Source organism: Streptopelia decaocto (genome assembly GCF_964273445.1).
Source record: "Streptopelia decaocto genome assembly, chromosome: 5".
NCBI lineage: Eukaryota > Metazoa > Chordata > Aves > Columbiformes > Columbidae > Streptopelia > Streptopelia decaocto.
In genome coordinates, this window is record NC_138659.1 from 36,658,209 (window position 1) to 36,668,845 (window position 10,637).

Consider the following 10,637-nt stretch of genomic DNA (forward strand, 5'->3'; position numbering starts at 1 on the left):
TGCCTGAGAAGTAATTTGTTTTGAGTTGTCCTAAATTGAGCGGCTTCTCTTGAGATATATTTTTATTCAAATAGAACCAGCAAAGGGAACACATTTCAGAAATCGGGTCATGTTACAATGTGACCCAAAGGACAGTGACGGCTCAGAGGAATGAGGTGGAGAAATAGGCAGCAGCTGGGAGTTGTGAGAGCTCAGCTCATCCAGCATAAAGGCAGATTACTTTTCTTACAGCTTGCGAAGTGGTGATATGCGGTGTTGGAGGCAGCCAAGGGACCGTAGCACGGATGGATCTAAATCTTTTCTACTGTAACTGAAGTATTGTGACAGTTTTGACGTGCAAACTCAAAATAGGGGAGTCACAGGCATAGTATTAGGAACAGTGAGCAATGTACCCCTTTCAGCATGTAATATAGCATGTGTTTCTTCCATTATTATGTTCAAAGTCATATTGCTCCTGGAAAATGAGGAATATAATTTGTCAGGAAATATTGTAGAGATTGGGGTTTTCTACACAAACAAGTGGGCAAAGCTCCTTGAAGATACTATGTATACACACAGCAATATTTCCAAGGCTCTGGATAGAATGAGTTTTACACTGATCTCCTGGTAGACTAGACTGGAGATTCAAGAGTTAAGTGCAAGCAACGAAAATATATCTGAGCATACAGCTGCAGCTCTTGTAAAGCTTATGTGGATGCCTGTGTCAGTCCCAAGGGGATTGCTTTGACACATCATGGATACTTGTTCACATCATTTTTATATGCTGACTTTGCAAAAGAAAAAGTTGCTTTATTTGTTTGTACATCACTGTTGTGTTTATAAAATGACCCTTTTAGCTTTCTAGCAAAAATGAGAAACTTGTTAAGCTTGTGGCAGGGAAGAGGAAATGAGAAGAACAGCCCCAGAGCAATGCAAAAACAAGAGCAGGACTCTGCTTTTTTTAAAAATAAACCCACTCATCTGACCATCGGACCACTCCTTTTATGGAGAAAAATGAGTTTTTTCCCATGGCTGCTTTTGTGGCTGTTCAAAAATAGTCTTCAGTTTTGTCTTGTAAGTCACTTAGAAATATCTATCAGCAAGATGCAAATCTCTACCAAAAATTCCTCCCTCCAAAAAAGTGTTGAAACTACTGCCACATTTTTGTCTTTTCTCTTACTAAAATTGTGTTAATATTCATCTGGTTATTAAAAAACAAACAAAAAACAGAATCAAATTTTCTAAATGTAAATCCATCAACGGAAACCCTAGAGGTTGCTTGGACTGATTATTCAAGAGCTAGCGCTCTCCTCTTCGAGAGGGCTTGAGCCTCTTTCCTGCTGTCCTGTGGTGACATCTTCTGGGTCCAACTCAAACTGCACGAAAACTCAGACTGCACAAAAAAAATTCCAGTGAGGCGGAGGGCAGCCCAGCAAGCCTTTGAATTCTGAGCATTCAGAAATTTCTTAACTGGATGGAAAAAAAAAATATCTAGTTCTGTTTTCCCACAAGGATTACTACCCTTAGAGATTTCTTAGCTGGCCAAAATGCCACCCAACAAACCAACCACCACCTTGTTCCCAAGGACTGACTCACTTTGCTGTTTTTATTTTGCACCTCTATTAAGCTGTAGCAAAGGAGGGCTCAGAATTAGGGTATGGGGTGCAAGTCACCCCTCAGCTTCCCAGTGCTTTTCAACTTCCAAAACTGGCTATATCCCCAAATAAAGCCTTTTCAGGCAGAACAGGAATGCCCTAGCTATGTATTTTCATTGTGGAACTGTGTATGGGAATCTAAGACAATAACCTCGAGCTTCCGTCTGCACAGCCCTTTCAGAAAGAACAGAGGTCTTCTACTCCCAGTGCCTTCCCAGCCTACCTGAGAGGTGGTCTGGCTGAGAGCTTAATGCCCCCAGCTCACCTGGCATGGTGCTTCCATCTAAGGGTTTTCTTGGCCCTCGCAAAGACGTGCATTATAGATGAATATTGAACAACTGCCCTTTAGAAGGAGCAAACAGATTTGCCCCAGGACACATTAGCACCCTACCTAGGGAGGTAGCTAGATAGCAACTCTGCAGATGACATCAGGACAGCCCCACAGGTTCCCTGAGTTCCCCAACTTTCCCCAAATGCCAAAGTCACTCCAGAAAAATTGCATTTCTCCTCCCTCACCTTGAAAGACACTGGTCTTCCCCTTGTCACACGTGTCCTGAAACAGGCCCCTGCTGTGGTGCCGCCAGTGGGTGCAGAGTAGGAGGTTTTGCAATATAATTTCAGAGTTTATGCCTCTTATTTCCACTGTTTTAGTTTACCTGCATCCTTTTGAAAATGGGCCTCTCTCCTTCAGATGAGCTGATCAGTAACTGTTCACCCAGACCTCATCTGCAGTAGCCTCATGGATAATGAACGGGAACAATAGAAACACCGAGGTGAGGAGTCCAGTGTATATAAGTGAATACACCCAACACTTTCAGCACCTTCTTATTCAATTACATACACCTATCACAAGGAAAATTGACTTGACAGTATGTAGAAAAGTCAATGATAATTTAAAAAGTGATTCTAAGTGCTGCTGGCTTGAGTACAAGTCTTGTCACACAAAAATGATGTCATGTAACCCAATGCCAAAAGCTGTTTCCTGGAAAAGGGAGCATTAGCACAGATAGTCTGGTATTCAGTTCTGTCACAGGGCACTAATTTTATTCCTCTTCCCCCATATCAAACCAAATAGCTTGGGCTGGAAGAAAGGCTGTTGGTCATCTGGAGACTGTACCACGTGTGTCCTCACGCAGAGAAAAGGAGAGACTGAGCTGTTGCTCTGCACTGACCTGCAGTAAGTACAGGGTGGTGGAAACAGGCAAAGACGACCCAATCCATTTTGTATCTCCGATCTGGCAATCAGTCAGTATATACACACACACACACACACACACACATGAATGACCTCCTCAGTGCAGGCATACGTAAAATTCAGAGCTTTCTACAGCATCATAGACAACTGTCTGGTGTCTCATCTCTGTCTCCCCCCTATTCCCACTTCGAAACTCTTTTGACAATTTTGCATCCAAGAAGATGCAAAATTTTCTGCACTCTGCAGATAAATGAACCAAGGCTTTGGTTGGTTTCTGAGTGCAGCCAAACCAATAGTTTGTTTGTTGCTGGTGGTGTGTTGTGGCTTTTTGTTGTTGTTTTGGTTTTTTGTTTTGTTTTTGTTAAACAGGTTTACCTTGTTCTAGACTTCCCTCTTGTAGCTGGTCTAGGCAAGCCATGTTTGATGCCTCCCCTATTTCCACAAGGAGATTAGGCTGGGCGTCCGTATGCTCTCTATGGCCCCTGGCACACAAGAAATCATCCAAACTGCAGCTTTCTCCTGGTGACCAGAGCACATCAGATAGGACATCCTCCCCATCCTGTGTGATAGATTGTCCTTGGTCCCAGGTGAATGGAGGGACCAAGGACCCTTCCAAGGGTAAGGGTGTGGGGGAAGTCTCACAAGCAACTGTATGTTTGCTGTGTTCATAGGGTAAGCAGTTTATAGTCCCTAAATACTTCCAGAGGGTCTTTGTGGCCAGTCCTTGATGGTTGACTATCCCCAGTTTAGTGGAAGGGACATCCCTCTTAAAGACCACCCTTCTTAAAACTGCGGAATTCGTGTATAGTTTGGGCCTCATTTTTTGTTTTCTCCCACCCTGCAGGAAACAGCTACAGTCAAACTCGACTTTACCCAGAAATGCTGATGCACCAAAGTTGCAGGGTATCAAGCCTCTAAGCTATGAATTCCTGCTTCGCTATGCAGAGATAACAAATGGACACAAGAAGACTGGTTGCTGCAAGTGAAAAAAAAGAAGAAAAAAAGAAATAAAAAAGAGTATGGTGTGAGCCCTCAAAATCTCATCAGCAGGTAAGACAGCCTAAACTGTAGTTCAGTCTTAAAAATATGCTGCAAAACTACAGTTCCTCTCCTTACTGTCTGGAAGTGAATGTAGTCACACTTGTGCTGGGGACAGAGTGACGTGGCGGAGTCAGAACCAGACATATTGCCAAACAAATTCACTGTGTGCTTTGTGAGGGAGGTGGAACAAGCCAAAAAGCACAACTACCCTGAACAGCTCATTAGTGGATAAAGTTATTAACACACCCAGAGTGGAGGAGTAAAGCAGAAAACACATTGTAAGATGAACAACGTGCAAATGATAACTCACTGCTCCACAAGCTATCCCATACAGCGCTCAGACTTTTGTACACTTCAATAAAACCAAATTTCCATATGTCAGAGAGCAGAAGGAAAGTGGCAGTGGCTGGAAGAAGAGACGCTGCATATTTTTCTGAAAGTCCAAGAAGCAAGTTCAGTGCTGACAGTGAGTGGCTCTGATCTTTCCCAGCACCACTGGGAGTTCTGGAAGCACAGACTCAGTGACTTGTTTCCTCTCCCTGACTTCAAAAAAATCCTGCAAAATGCCTTTGCAGTTTTCTTATGCCCCGCACTTACTCCTCCAAGACTACATTTTGCAGAAGTTGTGATGAAGCCCCCAGTTGACAAGCTGTGAATTTAGAGCTGTGATAAGTAGAAAAAAAAATAATCAGTCTTAATGTCCTTACCTTCTGGTGTTCTAATACCAATTGCAACCCCCCAAGAAAAAGTCAGGGCACACTTTGATTTGTTAATGCATCTGATCGAATAAAGAGCTGCACATTTAACTTGCAGACCAGAGGGGAAAATTAGACCAGATAAATCACAGTCCTGCGTGTTGCTTTTATAGCGTATACCACAAGGGGGACTCTTCTACAAGTTTATAGGGCAAAAATAATTTCAAAGAGAAGGGAAAGAATGAATAAGTCGGTTCTGCAGGTGAATGTGCAGAGACCATTTTAAGCTTTAAGTTTTTAAGCCTGTAGGAGCTGTTAATCTGCAAAATTCATTAACAGGTGTCAGTTTATGTTCATGTCCACCTCCTGTTGTGGCTCCTTTCGCCTCCTAGTTTTATACTGCAAGTTGCAAATACCCTATTAATTTTTCTTAACAAAGGGAAATTCAAGAGACTTTGTTGATCCATTAGATGGAGACCACAAATAAAAAACCTGACCACCCATAGAAACCTCTGACTGTATTTCAGGGCTGGAGGAACCTGCTGGGCTGCCAAGGCTGAACACTGCCACGTCTCCACGGGGCAGATGGTTCAGGAGAAGACAGCCAGTGGTGCAGAAGACAGATGGTGGCATGCAGAGAAGTGGTGAGACAGGTAGGGGTGCAAGCTGCAGGGGGAATATGCCATGAAGAGTGCCAGGAGGGAGGGTGGAGGTGTGTGGCCCAGTGCTGATCAATTTGAGCCATCCAGGGAGTCATGCCTGCCTTAGAGTAACTCATTTTAAACTGCCAGAAGAAGAAAAAAAGCACAACTTAACGTTTCTGCTAACATGCACATATTTAACCATGGTCTACTGTACTTACTCAGCTACCATGAAAGCTTGATATTGCATAGCTGTATACAGCACACATTGTAAGGTTTATCAGCATTTAGAGTTCACTTTAGATGATACACTGAAAAATCAAGATTTAAAAGCCCTGTTCACTTTAACTTGTAGGATATTAATAAACCAGGGTCAATAAATATCACCCCAAATTGTGTGTACAGTGCCTTTCTTAGCTAACATGTGAAAGAAACCTTGATTATCTAACTGAAACTCTGTTATTGTGGAACTGCGTTTAGTGGGAGGCTGTGGGTTTATGCTGAAAGTCACAGAAGATAGCAACTAAAACGAAACTGAGAATTAACTGACTATTCAAATAAAGTTGTAGGTGACCTTGCAATTACTTTAAAAGCTTCCCCAAAGAAGAGACATTATCATTCTAATTAGAACTTCATTTTAGTGGGAAAAAACTTGTATTACACAGCTGGCATAATTCTCATTATAAGTGACCAAATAATTGTTCTTACTCAACATATTAAATTCCTATTATAGCCTCAAAACATTAACTAAAACCAAGAGTCAAAGGTTTTTAAGTCTGTGCTGGAGGAAAGTGCTTGAAATGTTCTGCTTGTCAAAGTTCAACAGCAATGAGCACATTTGCATTTTGTGGCAGATGTACATATCAGACAATGATGAGTGAGTCTTTAATGTTTTATAAGATCTCAGCTGTGTACAACAGTAGGAAAAGAAGGTAACTTTCACCATGAGCTAAGAAAACATTTTCATTTCTCTCATTCACCCCTCTGCCACCCACACCACTGTCCCAAGACCACCAGGACAGCCCCACCGGTCATGGAAGAGTCAGGTGCATCCTGGCTGGCCATCTGCTTGTGGCCAACTGAATGGGTAATGGCTCAATTCTGGTCTTCCTCTGGGCGCACAGAAGCATTAATTTGCTTCGCACTTTCCTCTACCCACCTGTCAATTTTCCTGAAGCTTGTGGAAACAATTAATGAATCTGGAGACTGCTAACCATCCTTCAGATTTGGATGAAATAGGTCATTTGGTTCAGAAATTATGGAGAGCAGGAGGGACAGGTGGGTGGACACTGCCGTCACATAAGTGGTGTCTCCCTAGGAACTCAAACTGAAAACATGAGAGTAACAAGAATGTTAGAAAAAAAAAGGTCTCAAATCTTAGGAGAGCTAATTAGTACCTCACAACAGTTGGAAAACTAATTGTTGATGGACTAATTTTGACTAGGCATCTGGGAAGTACCGGTTATATATGCACATTGGTGTAGTGATGCTGCAGTGCGGAGTATGAGCACTTCCCACCAGATACAGCCATGACTGGAAAACAGGGCGCTCTGCCAAATATAAAGAGCACAGTGAAATCTGTAAATAAAACAATCACTTAGAAAAGAACTTGAATTCCTTAAAGGGTGGGCAATCAGCAGCAGCCTGAAATACTGGCCAGATTTCAGATGCCTGTGCCATGTCACAAAACCAAAGCTTTTTAATGCAATCTGGCAAGTTTAAGGTCAATGGAAAGTCAATGTGTAATACAGCACAGAAAGAAGGCACACAGAACTGTGCCTCAGAAGTGATGAAGCGGGAAGTCAGTAGGAATAATATTCCTTAAACCTAAACTTTGAAGGTTTTTATGAGAGGAAATAAGAAGTGGTTTGGCCACTGAAAGAGAAGCAACAGTAGTGATTATGATAGAAGTGTGTTTTTTCAGTCCGTCTTTGGAATGTTAAATTAATGAGAAGCTCTACTGTAATAAATATTTTTGTTTGGTTGGTTTTGGAGATCTTAGTGATGCTACAAGATCAAAACTAGCACTCCTTTCTCTGGATGCAGCTAGAAAGATTCTGGCAACATGCTATTAAGCAAGAATGTAAAACTTAAAAACTTCTTTTTTTATCCTTTTTTGAAAAGATAAGTCCTCAACATTTATTATAATGTAGAGTAGGAAAGAGAACTAATCCACTCCATCAGGTTTGCAAATCAATAAATTCACTGGCTAAAACTAGCAATGTTTACACAATAGTCTGTACAAGCAGGGTCATCAGCAGAATGCTTGCTCAGGCTGAACTTTGACAACAACATGGTGTTTAAAAAGGAAAAAATAATCAAACTACATTATAGTGTATGTATTTTTACAAGAACTTCCTTAGCCCACTTAAGCAAAGTCATTGCAGGAACACGAGACTCTTGCTTCTAATCTCCATACCTTTCATTGCCTCAGTTTTTCCCTGCTGTGTTTAGGGATTATATTTTCCTCTTCATTTCAGCCACGCAGAGCTGTATTCAACTGTAAATAAGATCTCCCCAACACTACCTACCTGACCTTTTATTTTATTTTTTATATATAAATATAAGCTTTCCTAGCAAGATGGATGAGGATTAAAGACCAGCTAAACTTTCACATTATTTCTAACCAGCTAGGAATGTCCATTCATACTGCACTGTTCAAAGAAATGCTACTGTCACCAGCAACAACATGAAATTCCTTTCCACCCAGTGCTGTTTCACTCTATATTATAGAATATATATTTTACAACCAAAAACAACAAACCCAAAGCCAACAAAACCAAATAAACTAGTAGTTTTGGACAGTCTAATGCCACAATGATGCTAAAGTACTTCAGAGAAACCTCACAGAACTGAATGAGGGAGCAAAAAAAGGGGAGGTCGGTGACTTTCAGCAGAGATAAATGCAAGGAAATGCATCTAGGGAAAAATAATCCAAATGCTGCCTGCAAGATGCTGAACTCTGAACCATAAGTACAGCTGCAGGAAGAGCTCCCGGAGTCATCTTGGAAATCAGGGCACAGCCCAACACGTATCAGTGACCAAAAATAGTCAAAATAGTTGGGCATCATCAGAGAGGTCATGGCAGAGACTGCATTCTTCCACTTCATCTTTGCATGAAATGAGAAAGAAGCTGGCAAAGGCCAAACACTCCTTCTATGCAAAACCTGCTGCAGAAGTTGTTCGCAAAAAAGACAGAAGATTGCCTTGGATGGGGAACCTGCCATGGCAAGACACCCTTCACTGAAAAGGCAGCTTGTTTATCTAATGCACGCTGTAGCCTGGCTCCTTTACCAGCACTAACCAGTATTTCTGTGTCCTGTTCTGGCATTCAATACAGATGATCTGCTTTTAAATCCACCTTTACAGAAACAGCATGGAATCAATGCCCATAAACCAACCTGCTAAAAGAGAAACGTGAAAACAGGAGTGGGACCTACAGTGGGGCATCAGTCTGAGGAGTTACATATTTATATATAAAAGGAATATGGCCTTAAACCTGAACTCTGCAATACAGAACCAACATGGCTCAAGCTAGCTGTACATGAAAAAGAGTAGCTGTGAATAGCTTTATAATGGCCTTACTATAAAAAAGCACTTCAAGTCTCATGTTACAGCATTTCTTGTAGTTACTTCAGTGCATTCGTAAGATAAGTCTCCTTTTATAAACCCATCTGGCATTTTGCTGCGTGAATCAAAGGAAGGGTGCAGCAGTTATAAACCTTTTCATTTATTATTAAAGCTTCTAAAATATGTATCAGTAATAAAAGCCACAGCCGCATTCTCATAGGAAAAGGCCTCACAGAAGTCCCCTTTGCTAGGGTTCTGTCCCTGGATGTTCTGTTCTTCTGTGCTTTAATCAGGAGGCCCACTCCCCCATTTTTAAAAAGCAACTAGAAGCCTGCATTTCAGCAGCAACAACAAGCCTTGGAAGAGTATTTTTCCTTAGTTCGTAAAACATGCCTATTCTTGGATGACGTGTTCCTGTAACACGCTTGCCATTCAAAGACTCTATGGATTTAACAACCTGCCCCTAACTGAAAGATCAAACCTAAACTGGTGCGGATGTTTTCTTGTTGACCTCCAATAGCTAATTACTGCATAAGCCAGCCTTTTATTTTCATGTACATCCGTATGCAGATGTGTCATGCAAACAAGGCAGCTGCTCAACAGCTATCAGAGATCTCCTGGACAACGGAACAAAAAGAAAAGAAAAGAAAAAAGAACAGTTACCAAGAGAAAGTGGGCACGATGTTTGGAAGAGAAGACCTGAAGGATGGGAACTGAGGGTGCCAATGTCCTGGTAACCTGTACTCCCTCTGCAAAAGGAATCACTGCATTCCTGGTGATCTGCAGCAAAACCCTGACTGACAGTTGGCGGGCAAGTTGCACCTGGGCACTTACCCTAGCTAGATGCTGCAAAAAACTTGCCCCTCAACTACTGCAGTAAACTACCAGCACAAAATCCCAGCCAAATTCCTAAAAAGCAAATCTTGCCCTCAGCTGATTTCCCTTGCAACATGCCAGGTGAATGGATGCTGGGAAGGAAGCACAAGAAATCAAGGTGACACATCCTGCAGTAGCAGCAGATGGGGTGTTTGTTGTACTTGCAGCCTGTTACCTTGGTTTTAAACCTCAGAAGCTTTGCTGTCTTTTCTTTTTATACTTTTTTCCTTTGGCGCCTACATCTTCATTAGTTTGAGGACGTGGAGGTTATCAGGAGGGCTGGAAAGCTGTGTCATCAACAGAGCAGCTGCTGAAATCAATGTGACTTTTCTGCTTGCTTTTGTGGAGACTACAGCTGAACACTTTGCCTCCTGCTAACCCAAACTCATTTGGCACAAGAAGCTATTTAGCTGTGTTACCTTCGCAGCAGCACAAGCAACATGCTCCAGCTTCAATGAGAGCCTTGTTTAAACAGGAAGATCTGTTTTGTTGAGCAATCTATATCATAGCTATACATTTATAGACGGAGAAGGACGATGGACAGGTGGCTGCATGCGTGCGTACAGATACACACGTGTAAGTGCACAAAGAGAGCAAACCCTCCCCAAGCAAACAAGGGCATGTCTGTTCTGTACGTCCAGAAAACAAGGGACTGTAATTTGTCATCTTGGCAGGATAATTAGCCTGGGCAGCACAATGCCCAGCGTGGCCACACTCTGGCACCCACGCTGGGCTGGGGATCTCTCCACGTACTGTGCAGAATCCTCTCTCTCCTGTCCTTGCTCACCTTTTTTAGGACTTAACAATTCTCTCCATAACCAGCGTTTCGCCACATTGTGAAGGTCTTTCAAGGTGCCTGCAGGCCCCTTTGTACCCTGATGTCTACTCAGAATTCATTTATTTATGCATATTGCTAGTGTAACCATGCAGATTTTTCAATCTGCAAGGCAAAAACATGTATCAGCAAATTAAACTGATGGGAGAA

General features: G+C 42.1%; 1 long non-coding RNA gene across 1 annotated transcript; it reads left to right on the forward strand.

Moving 5' to 3' along the window:
* The first annotated feature begins 2,716 nt into the window (after positions 1 to 2,716).
* LOC309440600 lies at positions 2,717 to 5,197 on the forward strand. Its single transcript, XR_014184226.1, has 3 exons — positions 2,717 to 2,811; positions 3,681 to 3,879; positions 5,093 to 5,197. It is a non-coding gene; the product is annotated as an uncharacterized lncRNA (long non-coding RNA).
* The last annotated feature ends 5,440 nt before the right edge of the window (positions 5,198 to 10,637 follow it).